Source organism: Lactuca virosa, chromosome 1, assembly GCF_052849685.1.
Source record: "Lactuca virosa cultivar CGN04683 chromosome 1, Lactuca_virosa_CGN04683_v6, whole genome shotgun sequence".
Lineage (NCBI taxonomy): Eukaryota > Viridiplantae > Streptophyta > Magnoliopsida > Asterales > Asteraceae > Lactuca > Lactuca virosa.
In genome coordinates this window covers 45708646-45715529 of record NC_136426.1, presented here as the reverse complement: position 1 = coordinate 45715529, position 6884 = coordinate 45708646, and the positions used below count along the sequence as shown (strand labels likewise).

Below are 6884 nucleotides of genomic sequence, written 5' to 3'. Positions count from 1 at the left end.
ACCTTATACTTTTTTTATAATAATTATGTATCAAGTATCGACTACTTAAACTCTACCACAAGCATTTATAATTAGGTACTTGGCATATGTCAGTTGATATATGTTATTTGGCAATAATAAAACGTAGTTTCACCTTCAATTCATTAAATAACTCATTGATATATACCTTTTCTTCATTATTTTCTGATACCGTGTATACAAGAAAAACAAGCTTCTATAATTGATTTAATCTTTTAGTTGGATCAATTGTCTTGTTGTCGAAAAGAACACACCGATTCCCACACATGTGAAGGGTTTCCTGAAACAATAAATTAATGATTGTTAATAAGGAAAGACAAACATAGGAATTTAATATATTGGCTTATGTGGACACATTACATGTAGTGCCTTGGGAAAGTCACGTAAAAAATCTGACAGACTTTTGCCACCACATTCAAGTTCATCTCCACTAGTGAAAACTATAATCACGTAATTGTAAATTTTTCTTCCAAACAATGTGAGCAACCTACTTATCACAACTTTTTCATCATTTGATAGTTTCATTTTATTTACTTCTTTTTATAGTTTATTTTAGCATATTTCATCCATAATTTAGTTAATTTTCATGCATATATTCCTTTTTGTTATTTTATGACCATTTCGAGTACTTTCTAGTTTTGTGAGCTTAATTGCAGATTTTAAGGAGATTAGCGGAGTGGGATCTTTAGGAAGTGATTGGACTTAGAGGATGTCAAGGATCTTGGGCTTTATAATAATGGAGTTGATGCATGGAGCGGGCTTGATGATTATTTGAAGGCTTGGAGAAAATGAAGTTTGAATTTGCAAGAACCGGAAGAATATTCGAGCGTGTGAAGATTATTAATCGGGCGAGATTACGAGCTATGGATCATTTGGAGAAGCCAAATTGGGCTTAAAATGAAGTGAACTTAAAGAAAAATGGGCTAGAAGCTGTTTGGACTCGAACTGGGCCAAGTGGGCTAAGCTGTGGAGGCCCAAAACTCAAAGAATCCCATATCAGGCACCACCCGCGCAACAACACGCGGGTCGCGCAAGGCTCAACAGGTGCAGTTTCGGAATTTCAGTTAGAAGGCTATATAGGGAAGGTTGGTGTGCCACTTTTCTACACTCTTGGGCATCCGATTTTATGGCATTTTCTCTGGAGTTTTGAAGACTTTGGAAGGCCAATAACACCTCAAGAACATCATCTTTTCATCTCTTGATTCTTTTTAAATGTTTGGTACAATCTTTTCTAACTTTGTTTCTTTGAGTTTAGCCATGCTTGGCTAAACAAAACTTCCTTCCTCATCCGAGCAATTCGCTCTTCTGCCAATCGTTTTTCAAACTTCCTACTTGTCTCCTTCAGCCTTGACTCAACCTGTTGACCAATAACATCACATGCCAATTCAAATCTCAAAACATAAACAACAATAAGTTTCACCTTTTGCATCTTATCCTCTGATTTATTTTGAGAAATTTTAGCATTCTCCTCGGCCTTCAAACGAGCAGTCCGCTCTGCAGTCAATAGTTGTTCAAGCTTTAAAGTTGTCTCCTTTGGTTTCAACTCAACCTGTCAACCAATAACATCATATACCTTATACTTTTTTTATAATAATTATGTATCAAGTATCGACTACTTAAACTCTACCACAAGCATTTATAATTAGGTACTTGGCATATGTCAGTTGATATATGTTATTTGGCAATAATAAAACGTAGTTTCACCTTCAATTCATTAAATAACTCATTGATATATAGCTTTCCTTCATTATTTTCTGATACCGTGTATACAAGAAAAAGAAGCTTCTATAATTGATTTAATCTCTTAGTTGGATCAATTGTCTTGTTGTCGAAAAGAACACACCGATTCCCACACATGCGAAGGGTTTCCTGAAACAATAAATTAATGATTGTTAATAAGGAAAGACAAACATAGGAATTTAATATATTGGCTTATGTGGACACATTACATGTAGTGCCTTGGGAAAGTCACGTAAAAAATCTGACAAACTTTTGCCACCACATTCAAGTTCATCTCCACTAGTGAAAACTATAATCACGTAATTGTAAATTTTTCTTCCAAACAATGTGAGCAACCTACTTATCACAACTTTTTCATCATTTGATAGTTTCATTTTATTTACTTCTTTTTATAGTTTATATTTCATCCATAATTTAGTTAATTTTCATGCATATTTTCCTTTTTGTTATTTTATGACCATTTCGAGTACTTTCTAGTTTTGTGAGCTTAATTGCAGATTTTAAGGAGATTAGCGGAGTGGGATCTTTAGGAAGCGATTGGACTTAGAGGATGTCAAGGATCTTGGGCTTTATAATAATGGAGTTGATGCATGGAGCGGGCTTGATGATTATTTGAAGGCTTGGAGAAAATGAAGTTTGAATTTGCAAGAACCGGAAGAATATTCGAGCGTGTGAAGATTATTAATCGGGCGAGATTACGAGCTATGGATCATTTGGAGAAGCCAAATTGGGCTTAAAATGAAGTGAACTTAAAGAAAAATGGGCTAGAAGCTGTTTGGACTCGAACTGGGCCAAGTGGGCTAAGCTGTGGAGGCCCAAAACTCAAAGAATCCCATATCAGGCACCACCCGCGCAACAGCACGCGGGTCGCGCAAGGCTCAACAGGTGCAGTTTCGGAATTTCAGTTAGAAGGCTATATAGGGAAGGTTGGTGTGCCACTTTTCTACACTCTTGGGCATCCGATTTTATGGCATTTTCTCTGGAGTTTTGAAGACTTTGGAAGGCCAATAACACCTCAAGAACATCATCTTTTCATCTCTTGATTCTTTTTAAATGTTTAGTACAATCTTTTCTAACTTTGTTTCTTTGAGTTTAGCCATGCTTGGCTAAACAAAACTTGGTTGACTTTTGTGGAATCCTTTGAATTTTGTTGAATGTTGAAGAATCCATGAACTTGTTCTTAAATCTTTATGAGAATGTTTTGTGTTTTAACATATTATCACTACTTGTATGTTTTTATTCATGAGTTTAAATGTGTTTGTGGTGATTAGTTGGCTAATTTCTTGATTAAGTAAAGGATCCTCAAATTAGTAAGCAACAAATGATTTTTGTGTTAGTTTTGCTTCACACAATCATAAAAGCATTTTCTCCAACATGGTAGTGAAAACATTTAACTCCTCTTGGATTTGGTGACTTTTTGGTTCTTAATGCTAGTTGACTTTCACTAATTGCATGCTTAATGAAAATTGTGACTTTGAGTAAGGAAATTGTTATGAGCTTCTCTAACCATTTTAACAACTAAGAAAAGTCTAGGTAATCTTAAGCTTCTTGGATTACTATAGCCAAATTAAGGATTTAAAATAGGTATTGCACCATTGGATTCTAATGATATGTTCATCAAAAGTCAAAGTGAGGAAACCTTAAGTCAACCATCCTTCCCTTATTGATTCTACATCAAACTCTTATTTTTGTTGAAATTGTATATTTAAATCTTAGTTTAATTCTAGTTTATTTCAAGTATTTCAAAAGACCAAACCCCCCCCCCCTTTTTTTTTCAATTTATTGTCATTTTACAAGTAATTTTACAAAAAGATTTTTCATAAAGTTATAAAATTGAACCAATCTCCGTGGATTCGATCCCTTTACCACTATACACTATTTTAGTGTAAAAGATTTAGGGTTATTAATTTTGTTGGCCTCGACAACCACCATCATTTGAAAAGTGACTGTGAATTGAGATGACAACTAGAAAGGCATCAATGGTGGCCATATCCATGCAACTCATAATCTCCTTCTTGATAAACTCACAATCAAGTGAATAATCAAACAGTCCTGCAAGAGTACAAGTGTTTAAAGTCTAAAACAAACAATATAATACTAAACTGAATAAGAAAACTAGTTGTAGAAGCTAGACTTGTCACAATTAGTATAATTTTGTTACTTAGTCAATGTATATACCAGGAGTATCAATCACACTAAGATGTTGTTTGTTTTTTGTCTGTAGATCTTCTTGGCCTCTTGTGTCTGCGCCGCGCAGACCACGCGCAGATATCAGCACTGTTTGTTTTTTTGAAGACTGCAGACTTAAAAATGTGTGCGCGCCCTTTTCTTGGCACAGATGTGGACCAAAGTCTTCTAACATCTTCTAGCCTAAAAAAACACATATATCTTTCTTTTTTTAGTTTTTTTAATTTATATTTATTCCAACTTTATTAGTGATAAACAATTTGAAAAAAAAATTATAAAACTTTAAAAAAAAGTTCGACGACACAAACAATATATTTTTGACAAATTTATAAATAAAAATTTATTACAATAATGTTCGTTGAAGTTTTTTATATAAATATGAGAAAAAAATCATAATATATTCTTATATTTTTTGTGCCAAATTTTATAAAACATTATTTAATACAGTATCGTCAATTTCTTGGAAAATTACTTATGGCACGTTTTTAATTGATTTAATTGAAAAAATCGAAGTTTATTTCCATCCATTTATTCCATTTATGTATCAAATTCTTTGATTCCTAATTACAATCTTTAGGTATAACTTTGCGACCAAAATTATTGTTTTTTATCAAATATATACGTTAATTTGTACTAATTTTATTTTCACTTTTTATACAATAATACATAAAAGTTGATCTGGATTTGTTAATTATTTATAACAAAGTCATAAAAATATTTAAAAATCACTTTGAAGTTTAAAAAATCAGTTTATTTAGATTTTAGTTTATTTTAGTAGTTTGCAGATGTTAAAAAAACAAACAATTTTTCTTTTTCAGACTGCAGACGTTTGGTCCACCTCTTCTACTGCAGAGGTCTACATATATGGTCCGCAAACTGCAAAAATTTTGGCTCATAAAAAACAAACAACACCTAAGAGTCGGGCCATCTTTCAGTGCAATTGTTTTCAACTCAGAAGTAGTTGTTACAGCAGATGAACTGTTCTTTGATGTGAACATCTGCATTCCAAGAATGCTATTTCCAGTAGCACTTTTCTGATTTCCAGTCTTTCCAACCAAAACAAGAGTTCTAGATAAAATAAACCCACAATCTTCTTCAAATGAATATATCCCCATCATACAATATTGAATACCTATTGTTAACAAACTTAATGTCAGTTTCAATGGCATGATTATAATGAAAAAGGTGTACAACATTGTTATAGATATGTAAATAACTACTAGGCTTATAAAGCATTATGTGTCATGTGCTCTTGCTCATGTGCTCTTGCTCAGCATGTGCTCTACTGGAAAACAATATAGACCAAAACCTATGACTGTAAAAATTACATTGACTCGCCCTACAAAAACCATGTAACTAGATTGATGTACAAGCCTGGAGTAACAATAGTATTGTGATTATGGGTTGGCCGATAGAATTTAGTTGATTGAAAACTTCATGAACAACCAAAATTGAAAAATCCACATCCAAAATCAATTTCATATAATAAGAAATCATAAAACCGATCAGAGCAGACAAAATAAGAACTTTGTTTGGTGAATTTGAATATATTTGAGATATCAATTACCTTAAATGAAGTTCAACATCAAGAGACGTAAGATTGAAGCGTGGTTTAAGAAAACAATTGGGAAACTCGATAACCCTTATATCACGATGCAGTTTCATTATTATGGCAATGGCAGAAATTATTGATGATTTAGTTTCCAAATTTCAATGACGAATTGTTTCCCGATAAAATGATTCACGATCCAACGAGAATTAGATTTCAGTTTCCGCGTTTGTGCATGGAAGATTGGAATAAAGATGCACAATGGCGGTTTGGTTTTCGGGACAAAATGATTTATTTATTTAATTTTGAGCCAACGGTTTTGGGTTCGTAGTTTTTAGTCTAGTCCTTTTTTATTTGGTTTCACGGTGTAAAGGAAGCCGTATGTTGCAACATTAGATTTTTTTTATGTCATGTCGAATTTTATGAAGCCATGTACATCAGAGAAAATGGTAGCATCCAAATTGTAACGTCGTGTTAATTTAATAAGTTTTATTTTGGAAAAAAAAATTAAAGAAAAAGTTACAGCCAATGAGATCCCACCATCCAAGTTTCTCTATTCTCTCCTCTCGCTATGTCCATGGCGGGCCACCCATAGGTGTTGTTTGTTTTTTTTCTAAGACAAAATCTTTGCAGTCTGCGGACCACATCTGCAGTAGAAGATGTGGATCAAACGTTTGCAGTCTGAAAGAAGAAGATTGTCTGTTTTTTAACGTACAAACTGCTAAAATAAACTAAAATATAAATAAACTAATTTTTTTAACTTAAAATAGTTTTTCAATACTTTTATGACTTTATTATAGATAATTAACAAATATGGATCAAATTTTATGTATTATTGTATAAAAAGTGAAAATAAAATAATACAAATTAACGTGTATAATTGATAAAAACCGACAAGCTTTGGTCGCAAAGTTATATACAAATATTATAATTATCTGTTGTGAATTTAAAACATAAAATGGATGGAAATAAACAATATATTTAAATTATATTATAACTAATTTACTAAAATACCCATTTGGAATTAATCTCTTTCATAATCGATCTCCTTATTCACGACATAATGCTTTGTAGCTTCATATTCTACATAATCGATTAGCAAACCTATTGATTGTATATATTTCATCTCCTACAATCGATTTAGAAGGCCTATAATTATTCTCTTTTAAACAGTTTTGTTCTTCCTCTGGTTCTTCAGATAAAAACTACTTTCAATGTAAATGTTAATATTTTCTAAGGATTCATAAAGTAAATAGATTGAGAATAGCAATGTGAGAGAATGATAATATTGTAATGTTACAAGTTAATTATTTTCTTAATAACAAAAAATCAATATAAACATGGTGTTTTTATTTATTTTTTAATATAACAATCACGATTAGACTAAGTA

General features: G+C 32.0%; 1 pseudogene; it reads right to left on the bottom strand.

Moving 5' to 3' along the window:
- Positions 1 to 1692: 1692 nt before the first annotated feature.
- LOC145113540 (immune-associated nucleotide-binding protein 9-like) lies at positions 1693 to 5060 on the bottom strand (annotated as a pseudogene).
- Positions 5061 to 6884: the final 1824 nt, after the last annotated feature.